Genomic DNA, 11,406 nt, shown 5'->3' on the forward strand with positions numbered 1-11,406 from the left:
CTCCTCTCCTCCCCTCCCCTCCCCTCCTCTCCTCTTCTCTTGCCAGATCCTTGACTATTCCATCCCAGCTGGTAAACTAGATAGTAAGGTACTACGGAAGGTACTCAAGTAATTGCTTTCATTCTCCATCACTATTTTGGAAAGCTTTCAGGGACACCTGAGCTCTGCTTGACAGCTGCCAAACACATTCATAGAGTACTTCCCGATTGTTCCTGCTAAAGAATCACGGATTCCTTAAAACCTCGAAATTCTGTTTCTCAAGAACCCAATTTAAAAAAAAGTAAAACTAATAGATATTAACTCTGAGCCAGATCCTGTGTTAAGTAGGTGCTGAGGAGATATAATGAACAAGATATAACTCCTCATCTTGACTTTCTTCGACAAACATATATACCATCTGTAGGGTGGTCTCTCAGATTTGTGAGACAGAAGCATAAAAGGACAAGTACCCACAGCCTAATGTGCCCCGCTCTGACTTCTAAGGAAGCAGCAGCGTTGTTTGTTCATTAGAATAAATGATGGGAAAACAGAATTGGAGAAGGCAGGAAGACCTGAAATATCTGCACGAGGAGAAGCAAAGGGGTCCTCTAAAGAGAGAGAGATCTGGAAATGAGGGAGAGAGTAGGGTAAGGGGAGAGATTAACGAGAGCAGTTCAGGGAAACTTTGGGGATAGACAATGTATCACCCTGAGGGAGACTGATGACTAAAAAGGCTTTTTAGGATCTGTTGCTGTGCATCATACAATATAATGTTCCATCTGGCAAGTTTAAAGGGCCACACTAAAGATTTAAATTGACTGCAATGGTAGGATTTTACTTCCTCTGAATACAATGCTGTGAAAAATGTCTTTTCCGCATTCCATGTGGTCTTGATTGGAATATAAATCAAGATGCCTCGCCACACAGTTCTTCTCACCACTACGACCAAGGTAGGTTCATGGCCTCTACTGGTGACCAAGATGGCATTAATGCTTCCCTCTTAGAGCATTTTCCTTATTAAGCTTGTAATTGTAAATTCTTTCTCTAATCCTATGAGATGGAAATCAATTTTCAAGCTTCTTGCCAGTTTACAACCCGAGACTCTTTCTCAAGGTTCTGGGAGCCATTGGTTTGAAGGGTAATCATCAAGGAAGAGAGCACCCCCATGTCCCAGTCTCTGTGGTAGGGTGGGAGATTAATTTTGGTGGGAGCCCGTGTTCCAAGTTGTAAATTACCTCCTGTCATGAAGATACAAGAAAGTTTTCTTTTGGGTAAAGCCAATTAGTAAATACAAACAGCCTGCAATCTACTCCTCACCCCACCTCTTAAAAACCTTACTGCCCTTTGTTTCAGCAGAGTTAAGTTCAGACTAAATTCTGGCCTCTCTCCCCTACTGCAATAGCCTCGAATAAAGTCCTCCTTGCCTGTTTAATTTTGTCCAGTGGAATTTTTACTGTGACATTGAGCTCATCAGACACTTTGTTTCCTCTGGGAACTTAGATCCTGAACAAAATAATGCAAGGACACAAATCATGTAGAAATGAGATATCCCAATGGTAGCAATTTGAATATATGACCCTTTGGTTCTTTCTCCCTAGATCTCAGGACTTGCCCTCATTCACTCTCCTGCCCCATATCCTGCCAGTGAGTTCTCTTTTGCTGCCCAGATTTGTTTAGAAGCTACTCACTAAAAAACATTAAAAAAAAAAAAAATTAAACTTAAAAAAAAAGAAACTACTCACGATGAAGGTGGGTTATCTACATTAATCCTCACAATAAGGATATTGGAAATAGCTACTATAGGTAAGGAATAGGAGTCCAATATTAAAGATGAAGAAATTGGGGGTTCTTTGAAGTTTATTATTTTTATAAAGGTCACCAGAATTCTAAAAACACATACTCTTTTCAGAAATGATCATTAAATTAAAACTCTCAAATATAGACCACATCAGATTACAAAGAACAAATTTATCTCAAATGCAGAATTTTGCTTTGTTTTGTTTAACAAACATCTCCCTTTTCTCCTCCCTACACTCTTCATAATGACTTTAATAAAAGTTAATATCTCTAAGAACACCTCTTAGTCTGTCAATGGGTCATATTTTCTTTCCCTAAGTTTCTGTTATAAGCAAAAATGTTTGCATGAGAAAGCGAGAGAGAGAGAAAGAAAAGGAGAAAGAGAAAGAGACTGATTTAGTTATGACGATTCATGCATTGGTCAATATCAATTCTTATTTATATTTGGGTAGGGAGGGGAGATTATTACTCAACTCCATGCCTATCTTGGTTTCTATAAGCTCATGTCCATCAGTTCCTAATCAAGAACCTTCATGTCTCCCTTTTTCTTCTAACCTTTCTTGTCTGGTTTTCAAGTCCCCATATGACACATTTACATATTCCAAGTTGAACAGTATTAGGACTTTAACAGACATGGCCTCTATTCTGTTAGATAGCTCTCTTCCTTTCCTCCACATACCTCTTATCATTATTTATTTTTGCTAATTCTGTTCCTTTTATTTGAAAATCTATTCCAATACTCTCTCAGTTGCATTAAGGTTTCCAGCCACTAGATCACTCTTTACAGATCTATCTCTTTCTTGAACTTTAATTGTATTCCTGGTCAGCACAATTTATCCATCAATTTTTCTCTAATTGTTACAAGTTCATTAATCTTGTTTCTTTAAGAACTGTGCCATAATGTGGTATCTTTATGGTGAACTGATGAACAAAAAGACAGATAAAAAGCCTTAAACAATGATCATTTTTTTAGACAGGACTGGGTAATGAGCTATAAAGAAGGTATTAAATGGATGAATGTTACCCTTTTCACTTGAAAAGAATAAAGGATATCTAAGAATGCTATAACCTACCATATACCTTAAGAAGTTTTTTTCATATTTAATAGGATGAAAAACAAGATAATTCTCTTTCACAGGTTAAAGACTCCTGAATTCTGACAATTATAGCATCTTCATTACAACCCTGGGTAGTAGTGGTTATTAACTCAATTTTGTCATCCAGGCAATTCAAGGAAGTTAAGTAATTTGCCCAAGATCAAATAGCTAATACAGAGTTGAGGATTACATTCAAGTCTGTTACTTAATACCTCCGTATTCTTGCTTCTACCTGTAGTAGGCAGAATACTAGACCTCCATAGATGCTCATGCCCAATTCCTAGAATATGTGAATATGGTATGTTACATGGTAAAGGGAAATTAAATAGAAGATGATATTAAGTTCACTAATCAGCTAACCTGAAACTAGAGAGATTATCCTGGATTATCTAGATTGGCCCAATAGTCACAAGGGTCCTTAAAGGTAGAAGAGGGAGACAGAAGAGTCAGTGTCAAGGTGATACAATCTGAGAAAGTCTCCACTGGTCATTATTAGCTTTGGAGATAGAAAGGGGTTATGAGGCAAGGAATGTGGGCACCTCCAGAAACTGGAAAAAGAAAATGGATTTTCCCAAGAGCCCCCAGAAATCAACACAGCCTTGCCACACCTTGATTTAACCCAGTGAGATCCATTTTTGGACTTCTGATCTCCAGAACTTGAAATAATATATTATGTTCTTTTAAGCCACTAAGATGATGGTAAATGGTTAAAGCAGCAAAAGGAAAGGTACTATCCAAAATAACAGTTAAAATATTTCAGTGGTTTAAGAGTTTTTAACTAATCATAGAGATACATGATCTTGATTCAAAAGATTCTAATATGTACAGTTTAACTGAAGGCCATCCTGAGGCAATAAGGATATTGGAAATAGCTACTATAGACTCATACCAATGGATTTGCTTTTATTCAACAATATCAATCCCTAGATTTAGTAGTCTCTACTAATTAGAGATAGAATGGTTGTCTTTTTTTTTTTAAGATTTTATTTATTTATTTGAGAGAGAGAGAATGAGAGACAGAGAGCACGAGAGGGAAGAGGGTCAGAGGGAGAAGCAGACCCCCTGCTGAGCAGGGAGCCCGATGTGGGACTCGGTCCCGGGACTCCAGGATCATGACCTGAGCCGAAGGCAGTCGCTTAACCAACTGAGCCACCCAGGCGCCCAAGATAGAATGGTCTTCTAATGCAATACACACTGCCTTCCAGAAAACTTCTAAAATCACCAATTTATAGCTAATACAATGAGTGAAGATTATATATATATATATATATATATATATCACAGAGAAATTCTGAGTTATACAGTAATTACATTCACCAGGCTATGTGTCTCATGCAAGTGAAAATATTCGTACATCAGCCTAAAGACCTCCCAGGATACCCCAAGTTATAACAGTTATACAATGACCCTAAACATTTAATTAATTTAATAAGTACTCATTGAACATTCACAATAGGTGCTTGGACTACATCAGAGATATACTGTATTTCCTAGAAAATTTGTTTTTCTTGGAAACTTAAAAATAATATTGTTAAAACCCATTTAACTTCTAACCCACACAGTATTTCAGGAACCATAATCCTAACACCCCTAAATTCTATTCCACTAGTTGTATTGAATGCCTGGCACAATGATTAAGAAAGTGGGTTATAGAATCAGACAAGTTTGAGTCCTGGACATCATTACTTTCTAGCTGAGACATTGGGCAAGGTGCTAAAAATAAATTTCAATTTTCTTTCCTGTAAAATAGGAATAACAATTTTTGTTCTCCAGAATTATTGACAGTTGTAAGGACAATACATTATATATAATATCTGACACTGTGTCTAGTACATATCAATCAAGTATTCAATAATGATCATTACCATTATACCTTTTTGTTGTTATTTGTCTATTACTATAGGGCTCTATAAACAGAAGACAGAATACATCCTCACTGAGATATAGAGGTAATTCTGCCGTGATACTTAGCTTGCTGATTTGTAGCTTACCTGCGTCTATAATTGTAACATTCCAAATTGATTTTGAATGGGTCTTACTAGCTTGTTTGTTTTTACCCTAAATCTAAGCAGTCTGATCGTCTCACTCACCGAAAATAGTGTCTACAAGCAAATGGGGGTAGGGGGAGGGAAGGAAAAAGATATACCTTCTTAGAGATATCCATTAGGAAAGCCTTTCTACCGGTTCAAACAATGACCCATCATGGTTAACACCTAACCTTGCCTTAGGTTAAGAGCAGGCATTCAGAAGTCCAGGTAAATATCACCAGTTTTCCAACAAACTCATTAGTAAGGAATACAATTTGGGCATTCAGGTTGTTTTCTATGGTTAAAAAAAAAAGCTACAGTTATTTTAAAAACATGTTCTAAGATCATTTTTCTAAGCAACTGGAAAGAGAAAATTTAAATATCTGACAACGAAATGTCATTAATATAATTTATAAAATAATTAATATAGTTGATTACATATCTGACACCTAAATCAACATTTCTATTATCTCTCTCTCTTTTCTGGTTTCCCCCTAGTGATTTCCAAAGAATTTTTTTTGTGTGATATTTCAATAAGGCAATTTTGGTTTTATGTACATATTTTTTTATTGAGCAAATAATTATTAGAAATGTTTCAACTGCATTGGCAGGATTAAGTATACTTTTTTTTTTAAAGATTTTATTTATTTATTTGAGAGAGAATGAGACAGAGAGAGAGAGCATGAGAGGGGGGAGGGTCAGAGGGAGAAGCAGGCTCCTCGCTGAGCAGGGAGCCCGACGCGGGACTCGATCCCGGGACTCCAGGATCATGACCTGAGCCGAAGGCAGTCGCTTAACCAACTGAGCCACCCAGGCGCCCATTAAGTATACTTTTTAAAAAACATTTTAAAAATTAGTCACAGAAATACAAACATATTTATCATTCTTTGTCTGGGATAATAGCTCCCCATTGGGACCCAATAAATAGCCTCTAATGTTTATTTGATCAATAAACAATTAAATTGGGATCCAAAGGTCAACAAACATATAGCAAAGATCCATGAATGTGTTGCTCTGCCTTGGAACCAGCCATTTAGCCTTGATGTATACACTTCCCAACTGAAAGCAGGCACTTTGTACATAAGCCACACACTGTGCTGATCTGAGAAACGGAGCTGGAGTCCCAGTTGACAAGGCACACCTACAGAGGCTCAGCCTTTCAACACATCTCCTCCTGACGCTAACCAGGTAGGGAAATGGGTGGGGTGGGCTGGGGTGGGAGGTGAGCCTCCAGTCCCAGGAGTGTATCTCCACCTTAACAACATGTGAATGATTTTACACAAACCCACCCAGCACTTTGGAGTAAATCATTTCCATCTTCCACATTACCACTATCAAGCCAAAAATGTGGTATTTGACTGTTTGGACAGATACTGAAGACACTGATATTTTCAAACAAAAGTTCCTGAGTAAAATGTGTCAGACAGACAGAAGAGTGTTTTCATTCAAAATCAAAGTCATTCTTTCTTTTCCTTTCTCCCCCACCTTCTGTAAATAAAGGAGGTTTTAATTTGTGCCGTCCAAAAGAACTTTCTGTGATGATGGAAATGCTCCATATCTGAGCTGTTTATTACAGTAGCCACCAACCATGTCACAAACAAAACTGAAGCTAATATGACTGAAGAACTAAATTTTAATTTTAATTAATTTAAAATTACATAGTCATATTGTTAGTGGCAACTACATTAGATAGCACAGCTCTAGATATTTAAGATTGCACTTCACATTTTGAAATTTGGAATTAATTAGAACTAACCAAATAAACATTCTGGAAATAGAAGATAAAAATTGATGTGAGAAAACAGAAGGGCAAAAAAAAAAAAAAAATCACATTTTAGCTATAATTTTCAGTGCAAAGTCTAAGTGCATCTTAAATACAAACTAGTTCTCAGGCAACTGTAATTATTTTGTTCAAGTCAATTGGCTATTTTGATTAACCAAAAGTTACTATATACCATGGATTTCCCGTTTGCAAATGATGTTACCCCCAACAATATCTAGTTCTTACAAAAATGCCCTCTAAAACTAAAACTAGCAAGAGTCAAAATATCATGGATGTACTCATCTGTTTCAAAATGATGACAAGAATGCTTCTTCTCATTATTGTACTCAAAATAACACTCCACCAAAATAATGTAAAAAGTTTCTTTTGCTTATTCCCTTCAAAATAACACACCAAAATAGCAAGAAGAGAAAGAAAAGACACTCAGACTTTGCCATCCCTGAAAATAAGGTCATTAGTAACCCTATCCTAAGAATTTAAAGATGGAAAGTGTAGATGGGAGAGAGAGGAGAAATGACAAATTATCTAATGGAGAAAAAGCCAATCATGCCAATAATCCTACAGGAGGCTAGAAAGAGGGAGGGGAGGCTAAGCCAAAGTAGAACTTTGCTTATTTCCCCTAAAGAATCCCAGAAATTCTCAGGAATTAGAGGCCACATGTATTACTGAGATCAGGAGTCAAGTTTGAGATGGTGAAACAGAAGGATTATCTAAAAGCATTATAGGTTAGACCCACCATGCTGTGTAGTTAGAGACGTCTCACTTACCTCCATGCAACCAAAGGATTATGCTCTAGGGCAATGTTTCTCAAACTGTGGTCTCCAGGCCTCAGATCTGGGAACCTATGAGGAGTGCATATTCTCCAGCCTCACTCCAGACCTACTGAATCAGAAGCTATGGAGGTGAGGTTCAGTTATCTGTGGCTTAGCTAGCCTTCCAGGTGATTTTGATATATGATGATGTTTGAAAACCACTGCTCAAGGGTTTTCGAACAAGAGAAGCTCTGGTTTCAAGAGCCCAGACACAAGGTTACCATTTAAATTCAATACTGAAAACAAAAGAATAAAGTGAAAGTACTTACTAAAAGACTCCATCTCCAAGAGAGTACCAGTCACATATGCCCTTCAGACTCAAAACTGTAGGCTCCCCTACTGACTAAACCAACTAGCCCAGAGAAAAATAAACAAAGGGTTGTGGGCTACCTGATTGCCCTGTAAGCCCACAGTGCTAACCAATTAGTTTTTAAGTGCCCTATTTCAGCAATGAAAGACACTGAATTGAGAAGATAAATGAGATGAGAGGGTCAGAGGCAGTAAATGTTAGTTTGTTCTAAAAGCCTTGTGGCACTACATGACTTTTTAAAAATTGTGCATGTGATACAAAAAATTAAAAGAATTTAAATCATGAATATATAACATTTTTGCAAATGCAAACAGACCTCCTTCTAAGAGATGTTTGATAAATATGTCGCTATGGAGACCTTGGAAACACTCAGACTTTATCAAAATGGTAATCTGGTATATTATTTTTCTATTGCTGCATAACAAACTAACCCAAAATTTAGTGACTTAAAATGAAACAAAAAATAAAATATATATTTAATTTTGCTTATGAATCTGCAATTTGAGCAGGCTTCAGTGAAATAAACTTGTTTTTCCTCCAAACAGCATCAGCTGGGAAGACATGAGTCAGCACCAGAGAACCTACTTTCATCTATGGACTCCATGGACCCCTGCACAGCATTGTGGTTATGTCCATGAATAAGCATCCCACAAAAATATGGTATCTATATGACTCATCCTTGGATGTTGCAATTTCTTAGTACTTCATTGGTCAAGTCAATTGCAAAAGCCTCAGTTCAAGGGGAGGGGCCACAGGATCCACTTTTAATGATGGAGTGCTAAGGTTCTAAAACAACACATAATACAAGAGATGTGTATCTATTTCTGGAAAATGCAATATGACACAGTCTCCCATTTGGCCACAATTTATAGTTTTCCCACACTCACCTCTCTTCCCTAAAGAATCCCCCAGTCTCATCTAAGGGCATTAGGCTTAAGCTAGAGGTCCAAAATCTCATGAGCTAAAACAAATCAGATCCAGGTGTGGATAAGCTCCTCAGGCCCAACATCCTCAGGCATAGCTTTTTAAGTACCATTATTCTCAACCCCAAACCTGAAAATCAAAGAGAGTTTATCTGCCCTTCCCATACCCAACACACAATGGTAGGATCAGCATAGGATCTGCATACTGCAGATATGGGTGTTTTGCAATTCGGACATCCATCCAAGTACATGTTGCCAGTTCCTTGACTGGAACTCAGTCCAGCTCTTTGGTAGTTATTCTTCATACCTTCTGGCTACACCTTCTGGGTTCTTGGTTCTACCTTATGAGTCATATTTTCTTTTCTACAAAAACTAGCTTGTGTTAGCAGTTTGCCTATTTCCTACACATAGAAATTTCAGAGACAAAGGCTTCTCTTCATTTCATACTGTCTCTGCTCATTTCAGACCAAGCAGATAAAATTCTTTAAAAAATATTGTGGGTTTCCTATGTATCAATTCATAAAACCCATATGAGTAAGGTCCTACCTATAAATCTGTAAATCTTTTTGAGTTAATTCCTTCTGTACCTAGTGTTCTCTGAGGGACTCTTATGGAACAAGATCTTTGAGGTTCTTAGAAGCCTTCTTAGTTAAAGAAGAGAATTTGTAAATTATACACTGAGGTCCTTAAGGAGCCTATTTTCTATTTGAAAGGTCCTTAAGGAGCCTGTTTTCTATCTGAAAATTTCTATCAATATTTAAATATCTCTGAGGTCGAAATTGGAGGGGGAGACAAACCATGAGAGACTACAGACTCTGAGAAAAAAACTGAGGGTTCTAGAGGGGAGAGGGGTGGAGGGACGGGTTAGCCTGGTGATGGGTATTAAAGAGGGCACGTACTGCATGGAGCACTGGGTGTTATATTGCAAACAATGAATCATGGAACGCTACATCAAAAACTAATGATGTGGGGCACCTGGGTGGCTCAGTTGGTTAAGCGACTGCCTTCGGCTCAGGTCATGATCCTGGAGTCCCGGGATCGAGTCCTGCATCGGGCTCCCTACTCGGCAGGGAGTCTGCTTCTCCCTCTGACCCTCCTCCCTCTCATGCTCTCTGTCTCTCATTCTCTCTGTCTCAAATAAATAAATAAAATCTTTAAAAAAAAAAAAACTAAACTAATGATGTATGGTGATTAACATAACATAATAAAAAAAATATTTCTGAGGTCTTAACAAAGGATTTATTAGTCCCATCCTTGATTTAATCTTGGGCCTGAAGGCCTCCTTAATTTAGAACTTGTTGACTAGAACTTGAACTTGTTGACTAGGGAGGTCAGGTGAGGAGAGTTTTTTCTTCAAATACCCCAAGTCTTGAGTTTATATTCAACAGTTCATTCTTTAGCTAATTTCTCTTTCCTTACATTTTATCACGGCAGTGTGATGAAGCCAGGTGCCACTTTCTGTATTCTTCTTGGAAATCTTCAAGTACATCACTGAGTTTCTTTCCTATTTTCTAAGTCACCACAGGCCATCAAGTTGCCAAAGTTTGTGTCACTACATACCACAGGTTTCCTTTTGTCAAACTTCCAATAACATTCTCCTTAGTTTCTTTTTTTTTTTTAAAGATTTTATTTATTTATTTGAGAGAGAGAGAATGAGAGACAGAGAGCACAAGAGGGAAGAAGGTCAGAGAGAGAAGCAGACCCCTTGCTGAGCAGAGAGCCCGAAGCGGGACTCGATCCCGGGACTCCAGGATCATGACCTGAGCCGAAGGCAGTCGTCCAACCAACTGAGCCACCCAGGCGCCCCATTCTCCTTAGTTTCTTAAAAGCCCTCACTATCAGTCTCCTTTAGGCCACTTATGCCTCTGTTTACTCTCTCCTCAAGGCCCTTAGGCTTCACTAAGAACCTGCTGAAGGCCCTTGAAGCTTCTGCCTGCTATCTGGTCTTGAAGCCAAAGCCAAATGTTTTAGGTTTTTGTTATAGCAAACATCCTACTTCTAGGTGCCAAAATCTTTATTTGTCATCTATTGCTACATAACAAACTACTGCAGAATTTATTGGCTTAAAACATCAACAATTATCTGTTTTGCTCATGAATCTGCAATTTGGATAGGGCCCATTTCTCTGTCACATCGTATCAGCTGAGGAGGCTCAACTGGAGGCCAGAGGATGCAGTTTCATGATGACTCCTTCACACGACTGGTAAGTTAAAACTGGCTGTCAGCTGAGAATTCAGACAGGGCAGTGTGCCGGGACCTCAGTTCATCTCCATATGGGCCTCTCCACAGGCTGATTAGGCTTAAGAACAGCATGGGGTCAGGGTTGTAAGAGCAAGGGTCCCAAGAGAGTAAGGTAGAAATTTATGGCATTTGCATAGAAAATCACAAATTGTCACTTAAGTCAGATGCTATTGGTGGAGGCCTACATAGGTTCGAGGAGAGGGGACACTCAATGGGGGAGTGAAGAATTCTAAAAGAGTATAGGACAGGAGCTACTGTTGTAGCTATATGGCTACAAATATTACAAATTGACTTTCAGAAATGAAGATATGGTAACAGAAGTTTGAGAAAACCAACATGGACTATATGAAGAATTTCTACTAACTCATCCTTTCTGGAGTCTCTAAAGGGAGGATGCAGTATCTAGCCAACACATAAATTGATTGATGTACTCTTAC

General features: G+C 38.1%; 1 long non-coding RNA gene across 1 annotated transcript in view; it reads left to right on the forward strand.

Annotated features, from left to right (window-relative positions):
- Nucleotides 1–10,860, forward strand: part of LOC145721154 (uncharacterized) — a 63,428-nt gene extending 52,568 nt beyond the window's left edge. The window contains exons 3-4 of the long non-coding RNA XR_014144619.1: nt 8,351–8,465; nt 10,843–10,860. This is a non-coding gene — a long non-coding RNA (uncharacterized LOC145721154). The remainder of the gene's footprint in view (nt 1–8,350; nt 8,466–10,842) is intronic.
- Nucleotides 10,861–11,406: the final 546 nt, after the last annotated feature.

Source organism: Leptonychotes weddellii, chromosome 4 (genome assembly GCF_054177405.1).
Source record: "Leptonychotes weddellii isolate Sample4059 chromosome 4, ASM5417740v2, whole genome shotgun sequence".
Lineage (NCBI taxonomy): Eukaryota > Metazoa > Chordata > Mammalia > Carnivora > Phocidae > Leptonychotes > Leptonychotes weddellii.